This window comes from Lolium perenne, chromosome 6 (assembly GCF_019359855.2).
Source record: "Lolium perenne isolate Kyuss_39 chromosome 6, Kyuss_2.0, whole genome shotgun sequence".
In the NCBI taxonomy this organism is placed as follows: domain Eukaryota; kingdom Viridiplantae; phylum Streptophyta; class Magnoliopsida; order Poales; family Poaceae; genus Lolium; species Lolium perenne.
Window position 1 is genome coordinate 141,032,671 of NC_067249.2, and position 10,423 is coordinate 141,043,093.

Sequence of the window (10,423 nt, forward strand, 5' to 3'; positions counted from 1 at the left end):
CATGTGGACCGGAAGTTCTTGACGAACACGTCCTCGAAGCTATCCCAGCTGTCGATAGATCCTGGAGGAAGTTTCTTTATCCAAGATCGTGCGGCTCCACTCAAATGCACCTGGATGCTTTGCATAGCTGTTGCTCTGGTTCCTCCTGTGAGCTTCACCATCTCGAGATAATCGACTAGCCAATCCTATGGATCTTGAAGGCCGTCGAATTTCTTGAAGTTATCAGGTAACTTGAATCCCGAAGGGACTCGAGTTTTTCGAACTCTCCTTGTGAAGCATGGCAAACCACACATATCCTCGTCGTTTAGCTCTGGGGACTGCCGATGTTCCCTTCTGCTTTGTCGCGCTCTGTCGACCCTTGCTTGTGCTGCCGTGTCCCTTGCTCCACTTGGTCCTTCGGGAACTGCTGCTGTTGCTGCCGCAGGTCGTGGACTATTTTGCCTTGCTGCTCCTTCGGGAGGTGTTGACGCAAATGCCATTCCCATGGCTCCAACTCCCGCCATTGCCATGTTATACAGTGCCTCCCTTGGATCTCCTGGGGGTGGCCTTGATGCAAGGATGAAAGCCTGTGTCGCCATATACCCTGCTTCTGGTGTCTTGGGGATGATGTTCCCTCTCGTGTCTATCGACATAAAAGACATGTCGAGGTTTTGAACCAAGTGCTCTCTTTCTCCTTCAGGTACGTTTTGTAACCTTGATCTTGCTCTGTTCCGAGTTTCCCTGTGGCTATCACCCGAAGTTCTAGATTGTCGACTCAGTTCTGCCCTTCGCCTACTTGATGCAGAGGCTGCCTCCTTTCTTCTGTTTAACTCAACTGTCTGTTTTTCCAATTCCCTTGCAGCTCGTGCGAGCCTATATTGATATGCTTGTAACTCTTCTGGCGTGGCTGTGGTGGCCATTGGTTCTGAGCCATCCATAGCTCTTGCGGCTCTATCCCATGTTGCTTGCGGAAGTTGGACTCTATCTTGCGGCTGTGGCCCGATATATTTATTGTCTAGGCCTCGTCGCAAATCAGAGGGATCGACGTATGGATTTCCCAAATCGTCGAAAGCCTCAGATGTTTCCTCCTGGTCACAGCTTGGCTCTCCGATGACATAAATCTGATGATACTTTGTATTCAGATCTATGCTGGGTTTGGTGACACCATCATGAAGATTGGCGAAGACCTTGCCCACTGTAGCGGATTTGTCAATGAAGTTGAAGCTGTCGACACTGCTTGAGTCATCGCTTCTATAGGAGTCCGCAGATGACTCAAACGACATGTCGCTGAAGATCTTGGCAAGTTTTTCTCTTGCCCTGATGCTGATGAAGCGTGACGTCGAAGTTTCTTCCTCTCCTGATTCGGTTGACGATGTATAGCTTGAAAAATCGGAATCGACCGCCGACGATCCCAACGAAATCGGAATTTCGACACGATACGATCCCTCTTTCTCGATGCGAAAGTGAAATCTTCCGAACGTCATCTCCATAGGCTTCTCCAGATACGCATATGCATCCAAACGGGAGGGCGGGTGAGGAACAAAATCGACAAGACCAGTTGCGATCTGTTTACCTCGATCCATCGCGTTGCTTGCGGTTGATGAAGTCGACGATCTTGAACGTGCCATCGAGATCGGATCCTTGACACCTCTAGTCCCCACGGTCGGCGCCAATTGACAAGGTATTAACTTGTCAATGCCTACGGGTTGTAGACTAGGGTTTAGTTGGAAGTAGAGGGCAAGTAGATCTCGAAGGTTTCAGCCGAAAAGTACTCGACGATTATGAAACTAGGGTTTGAGAAACAATGATTCGATGATTGCTTTGTCCCTCGACTCCCCCTTATATAGGAGGCGGAGCCGAGGGACTCGTATTGTACAAGTTACAGAGTCCGGGAAGGTTTCTAACTTATCCCGCAAGATTACAAATAATGCTTCCTATTACAACTCTAGCTTTCCTTAACAATATCTTGGGCTTCCGAATCTTCTTATTCTTCGGGTAGTGGGCCTTCAGTAAACCCCAGGTATTATCTTCGGCAGGCCCATTGGGGATGCCTATGTCAACGGAAAACTTAGGTGGGTCGCCCCAGATGTTTATATGAGGATGGGGAACCGGTATATCGGGTGATTGAAAAGGTGGAGGTACTCGATTGTAGCTCTCATCACCACTAGTTCCCCTAGGAGATGCAATGGTAGATTTGATAGTGTTTATGTTATCACCATCCACGGGTGTGGTAGAGGATGGTAATACCGAAGCATCACCCACTTCTAACGCATCCGTGACATTATCCTCTTTGGCGGGAGCCACGGGACGGGGCGGAGTCAAAAGCTCGGAAATCATCTTTCTCATGCTTTCCATTTGAGCATCCATGGATGACCTCAACGAATTGATATCATCCATGGTGACCATCTTAGCCTCCCCTTCCAAAGGTCCATCGTCCGGCATACTCTTAGGCGGTTAAGCCCGGAATAAGAGCCGAGGCTCTGATACCAATTGAAAGGATCGTATGCCGCACCCAGAGGGGGGGGGGTGAATAGGTGCTAACCAATTTTTAGTTCTTTTTCAATTTAGGCTTGACACAAAGGTAAATTCTCTAGATATGCAACTAAGTGAATTTACCTATATGACAAGGCAATCAACTAAGCAAGATATAGCTAAGCAATATAAGAGATAGAATAGGATAGAGGTAACCGAGAGTGGAGCACGCGATGACACGGAGATGATTCCCATAGTTCCCTTCCTTTGCAAGAAGGTACGTCTACGTTTGGAGGAGTGTGGTTGCTACGAAAGCCAAACCAACAGCCACGAAGGCTTCACTCAGATCTCCGGTGAGCAACGCCACGAAGGCCTAGCCCACTTCCACTAAGGGATTTCCTCGAGGCGGAAACCGGGCCTTTACAAGGTTCTTGGGGCACACATCCACAACTGAATTGGAGGCTCCCAAATCTGTAACAATACAACAATCAACAACAACACATCAACACAAATCAACTAGGGAACCAAATAGGAACACTAGCATGAGATCCCTCAAACAAGAGAGGGGGAAATGAGAAACGCTTCGGTGAGGATGTAGATCGGTGTCTTCTCCTTCGAATCTCCAAAGATCAAGAGCTTTGGTTGGGGGAGGAAGGAGATCTTGCAAATCTTGTGTTTCTTGAGGTGGCTCTAATGGAGGTGAGGCTTGGCAGATTTCTTGTGCAATGATTGAGCAAGCATCCAAGGTAGAAGAAGGGGGGTATATATACCCCCCCCCCCCCAGAAATCGAGCCGTTGCAGCTTCCGGGTGGGTGGATATTCCGGCCTAAGTAAGGGCCGGATAATCCGCCCCCCCGGATAATCCGGCCTCAGGGACAAAACCAGGACAATGTCCGGCCCCTATCCAGACTTGCTTTTCTTCAGGTCCTTAGCCAAAATCGAGGGGGCCGGATATTTCCGAAATGTCCGGCCCGGATATTCCGGCCTTGGGACAAAACCGGGACAATATCCGGGCAAATGTCCGGCCCCTATCCAGATTTGAAAAACCTCAAATCCTTAGCCGAAAACTGGGGGCCGGATATTTCCAAAATATCCGGCCCGAATTATCCGGCCTGATGAACTTTTTGCTGCTTCTTTTTGACAGAACTGACCACATCCAACATACATAAAAATGTATCTATATAATCCCTGTACCACTTAAACACACATTAGTGTATCACATACATTGACATCAAACACACAAAACATAATGTGAGAGATGTTCTTTCAATCTCCCCATTTTTGGTGTTTGATGACAATATACAGATTTGCAAGAGAATCACTATAGAGACAAGCATGATGGCAAAACATAGAGGCACTCCCCCTACATGTGTGCATATAAGTAATTTGCATTTGGATACAAATACACAACACATAGGAGCGAGGTGCCTCAACACAAGAGATATCCAACATGAGCTCTAACAAGAGACATAGACAAATATGAAGTTGAGATAGGATGCGAGAAATCATACCCATGTGTAGATATATAATACGGAGATATAGCATCACAGATAATATAATAGCCTTGATCTCAACAAATAGAAATCCGAAAACCATAACAATGTCTCACACCACATAGCACAAAGTTTTAAACGGAACACAAGCAAACCAAATAGTTCAAATAAGAGGGAACACAAGCAATAGAAGAATGATAAACGCATATGCTTTTGCCCAAACCATGCAAATCCCCGAAAGTCCTAATAGAACACTTCTCCCCCTTTGGCATCGAGACGCCAAAAAGGGGGACAAGCGCGATGCTACACGCCCCATGGGGATCACTCGGAGGCATCTTCATCATCCGACTGGTACGCCGCTTCCTCATCTTCATCTTCAGTATCAGGGGCATCCGGAGAGTGGCGAGTGATGTTGGACCTTTGAAGGCAATCATCAAGATCACTCCACGGAACCTGTGCAGAATGCCACCCACTGTAACCTGAGTGAGCTGGAGGCTGAGGCGGGGGTCCTTGCTCACCACTGAGCTTGTGCAGAATAACCGCCTGAGTATGCTTAATCTCAGAATGCTCTCGGCTGGCCGCATAGTTCTCCTTATGGATCTCAATGTTCATGCAAAGGATGTGACGCTGAAACCAACTAAGCCTGCTCACTTGTTTCCTCATAGCCGGGACGTCAGGATGGCGAGCAGGAGCAAAACCACTTGAACGAGCATCACCCATGAAAGAGTCAGGTGCAGGTGCAGCAGAAGAGACTGGCTTAAGCCTGTAAGCCTTCTTGACATTGTGCTTCATCAAAGGGTACCCGCTCAAGTCTTCACCATCCAAAGCCACAGAGTTGTTGATGAGGAGCTGGATGTAGGGTGCATAAGGTATGGTGATCCGGGAGACCATGGCATCATGGATCTCATGGAAGATGAAGTCCATGACATCAATAGTGTAGTTCCGTTCCTCATTAACATCACGAGCACACCTAAGGCTGAGGTGCATAAGATCCACAAGAGTTCCCCGGAGAGCATCATTATTACCACCACTTGGACAAATGGTGGCCCGAAAGAACCGGAGCAACTGACTATAGATGGTAAGCAGCCCCTTGGCAGAACCAACTGTTCCCGCTGAGGTATAGAGATCAAACAGTGCATTCTTATCTGTCTTCTGTGGTCCATGAAGGCGATGACCACTTCCTGCAGGAACTCCAAGAATACCAGCAAATCGACGCAGAGTGGCACTACAGTGAGTGGAGCCAGTCATCCATTCCATAGTGTGGTCCTCATCTTTCTTGATTGCCAAAGTGGCAAAGAATTGCTTCACCAACTCTGGGCTATAGTCACATTGAATCTTCATGATATCCTTCAAGCCCATCCTGCCAGCTACCCAGATTGCATCTTCAAAGTGATTGTTGACTGCCAGAAGGTCCACATCGATAGCTTGCATGGGTCTCAGATTCTTTATGGGCTCATAGATGTCCTTGTAGATGAACTCCTGCTCCATGCACCAGTATCTCCTGCCCTCTATCTCTTCATCCCTTGGGAGGTCTTCATACCAGTTCTTCATGCGGATAGCGGAATAAGAGATAGGGTCCATGGTCTTGTAGTTTTCCCTCACTTCCTTGTTCTTCCGCCTTGAAGCGACGGACTTGCGAGGTGCATTGGGTGCAAACTCGTCACTTGATCGATCATGCCTAGGGCGTCTCCGACCACCCCGAGAAGCACCACCTGTGAGAAGCAAAGGCGGATAGCAAAGAGAAGATAATGCTCATAAGTCATGTATGATACAGTAATATACTCTAGAAACATACTATAAGTCGATACAAATCTAGACATGATAGATTGAAACAAAACTGCAGCGGTGATGAAGCTCCAGGCCGGATAATCCGGTGTCCCCTGGGGGCGGATAATCCGGCCAGGCCGGATAATCCGGTCTGCGCGGGGGCCAGAAAATCCGGCCCTGCGAATCTTACAGTTCTTCCAATCAAAAACTTGTCTAAGACCAGATCGGCCTCATAGCATGCAAGAGGAGTATACTACACATGATTTGGAACAACTAGACACCATCTCCACCAAGAAAATAGCACATACAAATCAAAACACCAAGGGTTAGAGATTGTGAATCATACCCACATCCATTGTGGAAGCCGCTTGGAGGAGAAGGTAGCTAGGGAGGAGAGGCACCCGATCCACCCAAAAACTCCGAGAGGGAGCGGACGGGGCGTCTCCGGCGAGGAGGAGGAGCTCCGGTGGCTTGAGGAGGAAGAGGAGGGCGCGTGGGGTGAACTGATTGCTGTGGCAACTGTTCTTCCCGCGGCCTCTCTTAACCCTCCCACAAATCGCCCAGGCCGGATAATCCGGCCCAAAGTTAGGGCGGATAATCCGGCCTGGCCGGATATTCTGGGGTGCCAGGGGGCCGGATACTCCGGTTTTCTGGAAAATTCCAGAACACCGGAAATCCTGCCTATCTTTAGTTGGTTATTTGCGTGAACTCATATGTGATGCAATAATGTATCATGTCACATATAAGATGCATATTTACCAATAAGATGGGGCAACCTAGATCATCCGACCGAGAAGCCTTGATACGTCTCCGACGTATCGATAATTTCTTGTGTTCCATGCCACATTATTGATGATATCTACATGTTTTATGCACACTTTATGTCATATTCGTGCATTTTCTGGAACTAACCTATTAACAAGATGCCGAAGTGCCGCTGTCAAGTCGCTGTTTTTGGTTTCAGAAATCCTAGTAAAGAAATATTCTCGGAATTGGACGAAATTAACGCCCAGGGTCCTATTTTGCCACGAAGCTTCCAGAAGACCGAAGAGGAGACGAAGTGGGGCCACGAGGCGCCCAAACCCTAGGGCGGCGCGGCCTGCCCCTTGGCCGCGCCGACCTGTAGTGTGGGGCCCTCGTGTGGCCCCCTGACCTGCCCTTCCGCCTACTTAAAGCCTCCGTCGCGAAACCCCCAGTACCGAGAGCCACGATACGGAAAACCCATCGAGACGCCGCCGCCGCCAATCCCATCTCGGGATTCAGAGATCACCTCCGGCACCTGCCGGAGAGGGGAATCATCTCCTGAGGACTCTACGCCGCCATGGTCGCCTCCGGAGTGATGTGTGAGTAGTCTACCCCTGGACTATGGGTCCATAGCAGTAGCTAGATGGTTGTCTTCTCCCCATTGTGCTTAATTGTCAGATCTTGTGAGCTGCCTAACATGATCAAGATCATCTATCTGTAATTCTATATGTTGCGTTTGTTGGGATCCGATGAATAGAGAATACTTGTTATGTTGATTATCAAAGTTATGTCTATGTGTTGTTTATGATCTTGCATGCTCTCCGTTACTAGTAGATGCTCTTGCCAAGTAGATGCTTGTAACTCCAAGAGGTAGTATTTATGCTCGATAGTGGGTTCATGTCTCCGTGAACTGGGAAGTGATAGAAATCTCTAAGATTATGGATGTGCTGTTGCCACTAGGGATAAAACATTGGTGCTATGTTCGAGGACGTAGTTACTGATTACATTACGCGCAATACTTAATGCAATTGTCTGTTGTTAGCAACTTAATACTGGAGGGGGTTCGGATGATAACCTGAAGGTGGACTTTTTAGGCATAGATGCATGCTGGATAGCGGTCTATGTACTTTGTCGTAATGCCCAATTAAATCTCACAATACTCATCATAATATGTATGTGCATGGTCATGCCCTCTTTATTTGTCAATTGCCCAACTGTAATTTGTTCACCCAACATGCTGTTTATCTTATGGAAGAGACACCTCTAGTGAACTGTGGACCCCGGTCCAATTCTCTATACTGAAATACAATCTACTGCAATACTGTTCTACTGTTTTCTGCAAACAATCATCATCCACACTATACATCTAATCCTTTGTTACAGCAAGCCGGTGAGATTGACAACCTCATCAAGCTTTCGTTGGGGCAAAGTACTTTGGTTGTGTTGTGCAGGTTCCACGTTGGCGCCGGAATCTCTGGTGTTGCGCCGCACTACATCCCGCCGCCATCAACCTTCAACGTGCTTCTTGGCTCCTACTAGTTCGATAAACCTTGGTTTCATACTGAGGGAAAACTTGCCGCTGTACGCATCACACCTTCCTCTTGGGGTTCCCAACGGACGCGTGCTGTACGCGTATCAAGCTCTTTTTCTGGCGCCGTTGCCGGGGATCTGAAGAAAAGTTACATCACAAAGATCTCTAACTCCCACGTCAACTACACGCCAGCTCTTTTTCTGGCGCCGTTGCCGGGGAGATCAAGACACGCTGCAAGGGGAGTCTCCACATCCCAATCTCTTTACTTTGTTTTTGTCTTGCTTTGTTTTATTTACTACTTTGTTTGCTGCACTAAATCAAAACACAAAAAAATTAGTTGCTAGTTTTACTTTATTTGCTATCTTGTTTGCTATATCAAAAACACAAAAAATTTAGTTACTTGCATTTACTTTACTTATTTCATCATGTTTCCTCCTAAGTTTGTTCTTAAAGATGTACCGGTAGGCCGAGGGTCTATCCTTGGGAAAGATAATATAGAAGATTTTTTCACTCATATTAGTACGGCTGAAGATTTTGAAGATAGACACTCGGTAGAACTTGCTCCTACCTATGAAATTGCCGCTGATGCTTTAGTTCGTATGATGGAAACTAAATTTGTTAACCTCAATCCTATAATCCAACACATGTTTCTTACACTCGGTGATATGGAAGAAGGGGAAAAGAAAGAGTTTGTTTTAGAAACCCTTCTTAGAGAATTTGGTGGTATAGCAAGAGAGGCTAGAAAGGTCTTTGCTAAATATAATATGCTTGGTTCTTATACCAATTTTGTTAGTCTCCTTGAAAAGATGGATATGGATAGAATAAAGTACACTAATAATATTAATGATGGTGGGGAGATCAAAGCACCAATACCATGTAAGCTCCTAGCAATGAATGATGCACTAGAAAATAATTATGCTTGGCTTGTTCCTGAAAATTTGTTTGATGAGAGTAGCAAGCCCAAGACTAATGAAAAGGGGGACGCTAAAACTTATGTATCTAATATACTATGCCTGGTTGAGAAAACTCCACACCCCGCTGAAGATGCACCACCCTTTGATAATACTTGATACACACTTTCTGCGCCTAGCTGAAAGGCGTTAAAGAAAAGCGCTTATGGGAGACAACCCATGGTTTTTACTACAGTACTTTTTTATTATTTTGTGTCTTGGAAGTTGTTTACTACTGTAGCAACCTCTCCTTATCTTAGTTTAGTGTTTTATTGTGCCAAGTAAAGTCGTTGATAGTAAAGTTCATACTAGATTTGGATTACTGCGCAGAAACAGATTTCTTTGCTGTCACGAATCTGGGCTGTTTTCTCTGTAGGTAACTCAGAAAATTATGCCAATTTACGTGAGTGATCCTCAGATATGTACGCAACTTTCATTCAATTTGAGCATTTTCATTTGAGCAAGTCTGGTGCCTCGATAAAATTCGTCAATACGAACTGTTCTGTTTTGACAGATTCTGCCTTTTATTTCGCATTGCCTCTTTTGCTATGTTGGATGAATTTCTTTGATCCATGAATGTCCAGTAGCTTTATGCAATGTCCAGAAGTGTTAAGAATGATTATGTCACCTCTGAACATGTTAATTTTTATTGTCCACTAACCCTCTAATGAGTTGTTCTAAGTTTGGTGTGGAGGAAGTTTTCAAGGATCAAGAGAGGGAGATGATACAACATGATCAAGGAGAGTGAAAGCTCTAAGCTTGGGGATGCCCCGGTGGTTCACCCCTGCATATTCTAAGAAGACCTCAAGCTGTTTAAGCTTGGGGATGCCCAAGGCATCCCCTTCTTCATCGACAACATTATCAGGTTCCTCCCCTGAAACTATATTTTTATTCCATCACATCTTATGTGCTTTTCTTGGAGCGTCGGTTTGTTTTTGTTTTTGTTTTATTTGAATAAAATGGATCCTAGCATTCACTTTATGGGAGAGAGACACGCTCCGCTGTAGCATATGGACAAGTATGTCCTTAGTTTCAACTCATAGAATTCATGGCGAAGTTTCTTCTTCGTTAAATTGTTATATGGTTGGAATTGGAAAATGATACATGTAGTAATTGCTATAAATGTCTTGGGTAATGTGATACTTGGCAATTGTTGTGCTCATGTTTAAGCTCTTGCATCATATACTTTGCACCCATTAATGAAGAAATACATAGAGCATGCTAAAATTTGGTTTGCATATTTGGTCTCTCTAAAGTCTAGATAATTTCTAGTATTGAGTTTGAACAACAAGGAAGACGGTGTAGAGTCTTATAATGTTTTCAATATGTCTTTTATGTGAGTTTTGCTGCACCGGTTCATCCTTGTGTTTGTTTCAAATAGCCTTGCTAGCCTAAACCTTGTATCGAGAGGGAATACTTCTCATGCATCCAAAATCCTTGAGCCAACCACTATGCCATTTGTGTCCACCATACCTACCTACTACATG